The sequence below is a fragment of the Drosophila elegans genome, unplaced genomic scaffold (genome assembly GCF_018152505.1).
Source record: "Drosophila elegans isolate 14027-0461.03 unplaced genomic scaffold, ASM1815250v1 contig_538, whole genome shotgun sequence".
Lineage (NCBI taxonomy): Eukaryota > Metazoa > Arthropoda > Insecta > Diptera > Drosophilidae > Drosophila > Drosophila elegans.
This window is the reverse complement of record NW_024545921.1, coordinates 7,025-16,915: the sequence shown is the minus strand read 5'-3', so window position 1 is coordinate 16,915 and position 9,891 is coordinate 7,025.

Sequence of the window (9,891 nt, the reverse complement as noted above, 5' to 3'; positions counted from 1 at the left end):
CCCTAACCTCCCCCTCGTAGTGCATGGGGCCTGTACGTGGACATCCGTCCCGTCTGGTCTAGTACCCTAACCTCCCCCCTCGTAGTGCATGGGGCCTGTACGTGGACATCCGTCCCGTCCGGTCTAGTATCCTAACCTCCCTCCCCGTAGTATTTGGGACCTGTACGTGGACACCCGGCCCGTCTGGTCCAGTATCTTGGTTCCCCACATCGTAGCATTTGAGACCCGACGTGGACACCCATCCCGTTCGGTCTAGCACCTTAGATTCCCCTCCTCGTAGTGCATGTGACCTGTACGTGGACACCCGGCCCGTCTGGTCTAGTACCCTAGCTTTCCTCCTCGTAGCGCATGCGACCGACACGCGGACACCCGGCCCGTCTGGTCTAGTACCCTAGCTTTCCTCCTCGTAGCGCATGCGACCGGCACGTGGACACCCGGCCCGTCTGGTCTAGTACAATAGCTTTTCTCTTCGTAGTGCATGTGACCTGCGCGCGTACATCATTCCCGACTGGTCAATCGTACCGCCATCCTGTCTCCTCCAATCCCCCCTCGTGTTCGACAAATCCTATCCGGCTTGGCCTCGCCCAAAGGTCCAGCCCGCTGGATTTTTGGCATCTGATACGTCGAGAACGACTTGCGCGCGACGCAACCTCCCCGGCCCTACTCTCGCGAAATAGTATCCTAGCTTGGCCTCGTCTGAAGGTCTAGCCCGGTGAATTTTTGGCCTGCGACACGCGGAAAGCGACTTACGTGTCCCAATCGCGGAAGTGAACAGCGGAACTATCCGGCATCCTCATACTCGCGAAACCGTTCGTCTGGCTTGGCCTCGCCCCAAGGTCCAGCCCGGTGAAATGTTCGCCTACGGCACGTGGAAAGTGACTTACGTGTCCCAATCGCGGAAGTGATCAGCGGGACTATCCGGCGTCCCCATACTCGCAAAAACTGTTTGCCTGGCTTGGCCTCGCCCCAAGGTCCAGCCCGTGGAATTTTTAACCCAGGCACAAGGTACGGCGCGACCAACTCCGACACCAACTCTCTCTCTCCCGGCGTCTGTGAGAACCTTCGGTGTGACTCCCCAAACGACTCATTCACTCGTTGAATGATACTCTCTAGTCCGGTGTTTCGGTGATTTACAAATTTCTTGTAAAGGACTCCTGGATCTGACTGAGATCTGTACCCCGGCCAGAGAGCATCCTTACAGTACCAACAAAGGCACCGAATTATTCAAAGCATTGAATGAGACTTTCGCTCTTGACTGAGACTGAAGAAGGCTATCGTGAACGAATGCCCTAGTCAGTAACGTAAAAGATAACTTTCATGATATTTCCATTACCAAAGGAAGTATAAGTGAAGCTAAACTTCGAACTAAAACATAAGAAGATTTCCGAGTAGTTTCAAAACACCTAAACGATTAAAAAAAGAGTTACTATACGTACGAGCATAAAAGTAGCAAGGAATTGAAAGTTGCTCCAAAAGGAGTAAAACCTGAAATCACAGAGGTTTAAACATTGCCGAAAATGTAGTATCTTCTGCACCGTAAGAACACCGTAGATGAGCAGCACATACGGAAGGGGCCAGAGCAATGAACAAACTGTCTAGTCCTGCCAACAAAAAAATTCACTATTGAAAAAGTGTGGTTACTGTGGAGGTCACCACATAGCAAACTATAGCGGCCTGTCTATAAGGTGCTTAAAAGTCGTATTCATTGTGCAACAGCAGCACGCTCTTAAGCAACACAAAACGTTCACTTTACATCGCTACCCACAAGTTTTCTTCAGCAGAGCTGCCAGATCCTTGTTTGGCCCTTCAATCACCACCAACGGCATCTCATATGCCAGTGCTCTAAGAACAGGAACAGCTCACGCAGAGCCGAGAATCGAAAACGTCCAGACACAGCATTCGTGAAAATCATTATGCAAAACCCACGGCGGAACCAGCATCATTAATAAGAGACCGCATCAAACATCAAAGGTTTGCACAACATTATTTACAAGCTACATCGATAAAGTTTCAACTGGACAGTCAGTCTCTGAAGGTCATTGATTTCTACAACTTACTTGGGAATCTCGCCTTGTGACCTCCAAAGGAACAAACTGGACTACATTTCACCAGGCACTCCTACATACTGACCAACAGATCCCAGAAAGCTTCCAGATTTAAATGATTTTGCGGTGACAAATAATATCTCTCGCAATCCTATAAGTGCGAAATCGCTTTCAGACCTTTCATCGGACCACTCTCCAGTCCTATTGACTCTTATCCAAAAATTATCGAGCACACCCACAGGCTGACGTCGCACAGAACCAACTGGTATGATCCCATATTGAACAAATCCCGCAGCTCAACATCAAGTAGGACATCGATTGCTGTGCCGACGAACTGGAATTTGCACTCCTCGAAGCGTCCAACATCTCCCTTTGAGGCGTGCTTTGCAAAGCAGCAGATCACCAATCTCCAAGAAATGTTCTAAGGAGTATACCCGCAGACTTACCAGGGCTCTTAAGAAAAAGCCCAACGGCGGTACATTGGAAAACTATCGCCAGCCAGTAAAAAGCATCCCTTGTGGAATGCTTACCCAAACCCAAGCTCCTCGGCCGAAATAGTGACTAGAAGTCACTAAACTCAAACTCTGAAGGCAGCTGGGCCGAAGTGAAAAAGAGTCTGTACATTTGCCTTACTTCTTCGGAAAGTATTCCAACCAAACTTTGTAACTATTACTTTTGCACTACTGTTGTCTCCTCTTCGTAACGAAAGTCAGTTATGTTTCTGCCAAACGAACTTGCTAAAGTCATTAAAGAGCAACAAAACCAAAAAATCTCCAGGCGGTGACTTGATTACTCCAAAAATGCTAATTATAGTTCAAGTTTATTTCACAACGGAGCCGCACCCACTCTAATGCCCACAAATCGTGAAAGTAAGTATTGTCACTGTGAGACATGTTAAATGATTGGGTTTTTGCTCCAAAATTGTTTAAAATCTCTGCCGCTGCTTAGTCACTGATCGGCTATATTCAGTTCATACTAGCTAGTTCATACTAGCTAGATCATACTAGCTTTAGAAAGTAATATTTTTGTTTAGGCATGTAAATATTTTGAATTTTGTTTAATTTCAAATATATTTAGCATAGTTAGAATAATTATGAGAATGGCGCTGTTGGATATGATATGCAAATTTATGATTTGATAATCAATATAATAATATAATACATTTAAAATAGAATAAGACATAAATTTAATATAGGGTATAGATAAATTCGTACATAAGTGGTTTTCGTAAGCAACGTTATATCTAATGTGTGGTGTTTTTTTAGTTTTAATTGCAAGTGCTATTCGTAATTTTAAGCATAAAAACTTTTTCTTTACTCCGCATGTGGATATTCAAAATAACAAGTTTGGCCTTTATTTCCAGTAGGTCCAGTAGTGCATTATCTTTGATTGTTAAGTTTAATTTATTTATTATAGCGTTTAGATACGACAGCATCACACCACTTTTCGCCAAACGATTTTAATATTAATAATGAAGTTATTATTTTCTTTTGTTTTCATATTATTTTTCACTGTTTTTGTTTCTTTTTTTTTTCTCTATGATACCTTTTATAATGTTATATTTAAAAAAAAAATTAAAAAAAACGTGATTCTGCAATCGGTTGGTTTTTTCTGCAGACGTAGGTTCTCCATGACCTTTTCTTGCCTGTTTACACCATTTAGGGCTGTGCACATGAGGTCAACCACAAAAAGGTTGTGCACGAGCTCGATGGGGTTAAGGTTTTCTAGCTGATTTTTCCGCCTATGAGGTATAGAATTGACCTGCAAGAAACATTTTCAAAATACACGCATTTCGGGTCTCCGATTGATTGCAGATTAATGTTCACCTTAAGCTGCAAAGAAAATCACTGTTCTTTGTTGCTTGGATGAGATTGACAAGCCTTGCTGCGGCTTGTGCACGGGAGGCTAAGACAACCTTGACTTGTGGATATCTACGAACTGGTCACTTCAAGAGTTAATCAGCAAATAGAAAAGCGTTTCCAGTATCAATGTTACATTGGACATTAAAAAAGGTGTTTTTAAACATTATTTATTTATATGTAATTTTAAATATTTGTAAAAAATGCATTTATTCAAAATGTTTCTTTTAAATTAACCATAAATCCCATATTTCTTCGACGCCTAAAAATAATAATATTATTATTTATTTTTTTTCAAAGGCTCAAAGGCTGTGCAAATTTCTGATGTTAATCTGTTAATTTGTTCGATTTTTCCATGGCTTTGAGGGAAGCCATATTGATGTGCCGGGATGACATTGTGATTCCATATATAGTATTATGCGTGTTAAAAGACATTTTTCCAACAGTTTAGACAGACACGATAATAAGCTAATTGGTCTGTAGAAAGACGGAACTGTGCGGTCTTTTCCGGGTTTCGGTATCATTATGATTTTTTTTCCATTTTCTAGGATAGAAGCCTCCAATTGAAGAGTTTACAAATAACCTCGATAGCAGAGTTTGGAAGTCGAAGTATAATTTTATAAGGTTATCGCCCGGGGCCGTTTCGGTTTCAGTTCCCCTATGACTTTCGCGATCTCCTTCGTCTGAAACAGTTTTTGATTCGGTTTGTGGTAACACATATGGACCAGTGTCTGAGTTCGGCTGGAAGACTTTTCGAAGATGTGAAGCAAAAGTTTCGGCTCTATCTTTGTCGCTGCGGGCCCAGCTACCTGATGAATTTATTATCGGAGTGACTGTTTCGATTAGAGAGCTCAGGTTTGGGTGAGCCCTCCACAGATGATAATTTGTATTGGTTGGCGCAAGTGCGGGTGGCTCCCTTAAGACGTTGTTCTGAGGATGGCGATCTGTTGGTTTGCCAAGCACGTCGCAGTCGCCTTTTTTTCAGTACAAGCTGTTCAATTTTTAGACTGGTTTTGAAATGATTAGCTTGCACGTCTTTTCCTTTTGGTGTTGAAATAGTGGCTGCTGCCCCGAGTATACCTTCAAGAGCATCGGTAGAACAGTCGATGTCCGCTTCGATGTTGAGCTGCGGGTTTAGTTTAATGTGGGAACTTACATACTTTTTATATTTTAGCCAGTTGGTTCTATGCGATGTCAGCCTGTGGGGGTGGTTCGTGGATTCTGGGCTTTGAAGAAGAGTTATTAGAACTGGCGAATGGTCAGATGAAAGGTCCAAAAGCGCTTTGGAGCTTGTTATATTGCGTGGAATGTTTTCGTTACCTGGCTGCACTATGATAGACGTGGCTTGAAAGTAGTTTGTTCCAACGTCCTTTGGTGAAAGTGCTGCTTGATGCGTTCCCTGATTATGATGGCGGTTCCGCCGTGGGCTTCACAATCTGGATGATCTCCTTGGTAGAAGGTGTAGCCTCTTATTTGGAAGTTGTATTTGCTTGTGAGGTGTGTCTCTACCAGTAGCATAATGTCGATATGATTTACATTCAGGAACTGTGATATTTCAAGTTTGTGCCGGAAAACGCTATTGGCGTTCCATATGGTTATTCGTAGGTTTGCCATCAAATATTTGGACTGTTTAGCTGCAAGCAACTGTAACATCATGTTCTGGCTTTGAACCAGTGTTTGCATGGTCGTTTTCATGAAGGACATAAATTCCATCATACTTTGTTGCATGGACCATCATTGATTCCAGTGTGCTTTGTGACTGTCCTGGGACCTGCAGAAAGTTTTGTAGATTAAGCTGGAGTGGTTTTTCCGTTCCTGATCGCAGGGCATCGCCGTATGAGAAGCCCTCCTGGGAATTAAACTGACCAAATGGGGATCTTGCAGCCGTGCCGAAAAAAACTTCCGGAGTCGATTTTGAATAAGTGTACACGCCTTGAGGAATTTGATGGAGCGTGGTTGTCACTCGTCGCAAGCGGTTTTTCAACTCCTTGCAGACCACACAGCCCGTGTGATTTCCTCTGCAGTTTCCACAGTTCTCCTTTTGTGGGTTTTCCTTGTTGGCAGGGCAGTTTTCGGAACTGTGAAAGTCTCGACAAACTACACAGACTTGCATGGTCCATACTCCTGACATTTTGTGCATGGCACTGAGCCGTTTCTTTTATGTGGCTCTTCCAACCTAATTCGTAGATCGGTGCAATAGGTATTGCAGGTTGTAGATAGGATGCACTTCATTTTTCTTCAAGACTCTGCTATCTGGTTCCAGCTCTAACTGGAAAAGTGGTTTTGGCTTTTTGTTCTTGTTAATGATGTTACTAACGTTCTTTGCAGAAAAACAGTTTTCTTTGAGGGCATCGATAACTTCATTTAAAGTTACATCGGGCACGACTCCTTTTAATACAACTTGCAAGCCCTTGCTGTTTTTTAGTTGGTAGTTTTTCTTTGCTTCCTTAAGGTATTTTGACACAACTCGGAAATGTTCTTCAGATTTGGTCTGAACTAATGCAACTCTCCGTTGCATAAAAATGCTCGAAGTAATGCTAATTTCTCGTACATATCACGTATGCAAACCCCACAAAAAAAATTGAGAGCAATAAACCTAAAATAAACCGTACCAACAAAGGCACCGAATTATTCAAAGCATTGAATGAGACTTTCGCTCTTGACTGAGACTGAAGAAGGCTATCGTGAACGAATGCCCTAGTCAGTAACGTAAAAGATAACTTTCATGATATTTCCATTACCAAAGGAAGTATAAGTGAAGCTAAACTTCGAACTAAAACATAAGAAGATTTCCGAGTAGTTTCAAAACACCTAAACGATTAAAAAAAGAGTTACTATACGTATGAGCATAAAAGTAGCAAGGAATTGAAAGTTGCTCCAAAAGGAGTAAAACCTGAAATCACAGAGGTTTAAACATTGCCGAAAATGTAGTATCTTCTGCACCGTAAGAACACCGTAGATGAGCCGCACATACGGAAGGGGCCAGAGCAATGAACAAACTGTCTAGTCCTGCCAACAAAAAAATTCACTATTGAAAAAGTGTGGTTACTGTGGAGGTCACCACATTGCAAACTATAGCGGCCTGTCTATAAGGTGCTTAAAAGTCGTATTCATTGTGCAACAGGAGCACGCTCTTAAGCAACACAAAACGTTCACTTTACATCGCTACCCACAAGTTTTCTTCAGCAGAGCTGCCAGATCCTTGTTTGGCCCTTCAATCACCACCAACGGCATCTCATATGCCAGTGCTCTAAGAACAGGAACAGCTCACGCAGAGCCGAGAATCGAAAACGTCCAGACACAGCATTCGTGAAAATCATTATGCAAAACCCACGGCGGAACCAGCATCATTAATAAGAGACCGCATCAAACATCAAAGGTTTGCACAACATTATTTACAAGCTACATCGATAAAGTTTCAACTGGACAGTCAGTCTCTGAAGGTCATTGATTTCTACAACTTACTTGGGAATCTCGCCTTGTGACCTCCAAAGGAAGGCAAATATACAACACAATCAACAAAACGTGGAACAAACTGGACTACATTTCACCAGGCACTCCTACATACTGACCAACAGATCCCAGAAAGCTTCCAGATTTAAATGATTTTGCGGTGACAAATAATATCTCTCGCAATCCTATAAGTGCGAAATCGCTTTCAGACCTTTCATCGGACCACTCTCCAGTCCTATTGACTCTTATCCAAAAATTATCGAGCACCCCCACAGGCTGACGTCGCACAGAACCAACTGGTATGATCCCATATTGAACAAATCCCGCAGCTCAACATCAAGTAGGACATCGATTGCTGTGCCGACGAACTGGAATCTGCACTCCTCGCAGCGTCCAACATCTCTCTTTGAGGCGTGCTTTGCAAAGCAGCAGATCACCAATCTCCAAGAAATGTTCTAAGGAGTATACCCGCAGACTTACCAGGGCTCTTAAGAAAAAGCCCAACGGCGGTACATTGGAAAACTATCGCCAAAAGCATCCCTTGTGGAATGCTTACCCAAACCCAAGCTCCTCGGCCGAAATAGTGACTAGGAGTCACTAAACTCAAACTCTGAAGGCAGCTGGGCCGAAGTGAAAAAGAGTCTGTACATTTGCCTTACTTCTTCCAACCAAACTTTGTAACTATTACTTTTGCACTACTGTTGTCTCCTCTTCGTAACGAAAGTCAGTTATGTTTCTGCCAAACGAACTTGCTAAAGTCATTAAAGAGCAACAAAACCAAAAAATCTCCAGGCGGTGACTTGATTACTCCAAAAATGCTAATTATAGTTCAAGTTTATTTCACAACGGAGCCGCACCCACTCTAATGCCCACAAATCGTGAAAGTAAGTATTGTCACTGTGAGACATGTTAAATGATTGGGTTTTTGCTCCAAAATTGTTTAAAATCTCTGCCGCTGCTTAGTCACTGATCGGCTATATTCAGTTCATACTAGCTAGTTCATACTAGCTAGATCATACTAGCTTTAGAAAGTAATATTTTTGTTTAGGCATGTAAATATTTTGAATTTTGTTTAATTTCAAATATATTTAGCATAGTTAGAATAATTATGAGAATGGCGCTGTTGGATATGATATGCAAATTTATGATTTGATAATCAATATAATAATATAATACATTTAAAATAGAATAAGACATAAATTTAATATAGGGTATAGATAAATTCGTACATAAGTGGTTTTCGTAAGCAACGTTATATCTAATGTGTGGTGTTTTTTTTAGTTTTAATTGCAAGTGCTATTCGCAATTTTAAGCATAAAAACTTTTTCTTTACTCCGCATGTGGATATTCAAAATAACAAGTTTGGCCTTTATTTCCAGTAGGTCCAGTAGTGCATTATCTTTGATTGTTAAGTTTAATTTATATATTATAGCGTTTAGATACGACAGCATCACACCACTTTTCGCCAAACGATTTTAATATTAATAATGAAGTTATTATTTTCTTTTGTTTTCATATTATTTTTCACTGTTTTTGTTTCTTTTTTTTTTCTCTATGATACCTTTTATAATGTTTTTTTTTGATATTTTAGCCAATAAATTTAAAAAAAAATTAAAAAAAAACGTGATTCTGCAATCGGTTGGTTTTTTCTGCAGACGTAGGTTCTCCATGACCTTTTCTTGCCTGTTTACACCATTTAGGGCTGTGCACATGAGGTCAACCACAAAAAGGTTGTGCACGAGCTCGATGGGGTTAAGGTTTTCTAGCTGATTTTTCCGCCTATGAGGTATAGAATTGACCTGCAAGAAACATTTTCAAAATACACGCATTTCGGGTCTCCGATTGATTGCAGATTAATGTTCACCTTAAGCTGCAAAGAAAATCACTGTTCTTTGTTGCTTGGATGAGATTGACAAGCCTTGCTGCGGCTTGTGCACGGGAGGCTAAGACAACCTTGACTTGTGGATATCTACGAACTGGTCACTTCAAGAGTTAATCAGCAAATAGAAAAGCGTTTCCAGTATCAATGTTACATTGGACATTAAAAAAGGTGTTTTTAAACATTATTTATTTATATGTAATTTTAAATATTTGTAAAAAATGCATTTATTCAAAATGTTTCTTTTAAATTAACCATAAATCCCATATTTCTTCGACGCCTAAAAATAATAATATTATTATTTATTTTTTTTTGTAAACTTTTTATTTTACACGCCACACAAGGATGGTCCTTGTTTTCGTTTTTGCGTAGGAGTGATCAAAGATCCCAAAAATTCGGGTATTAAGTGCAGGGCAGGTAAAAGCTTGTCAGTATTCTTGTGTTGTTATAAGAGGCGCCCGTGTCTATCACGACTGGGTGCGTCTGCGGAGACGTCGTCGACCCAATGGTGTAGCAAGTTGTCCAGCCAGACGCTTCGTGTGATATTCGTGTGTTATTTAAAAACTCAAATTCACGTTTGTGTTGCAAGTGCCTATTCCAATCACTCGGATCACGCGATACTAAGAATATTTTATAAAACTTATTGCGAAGATTT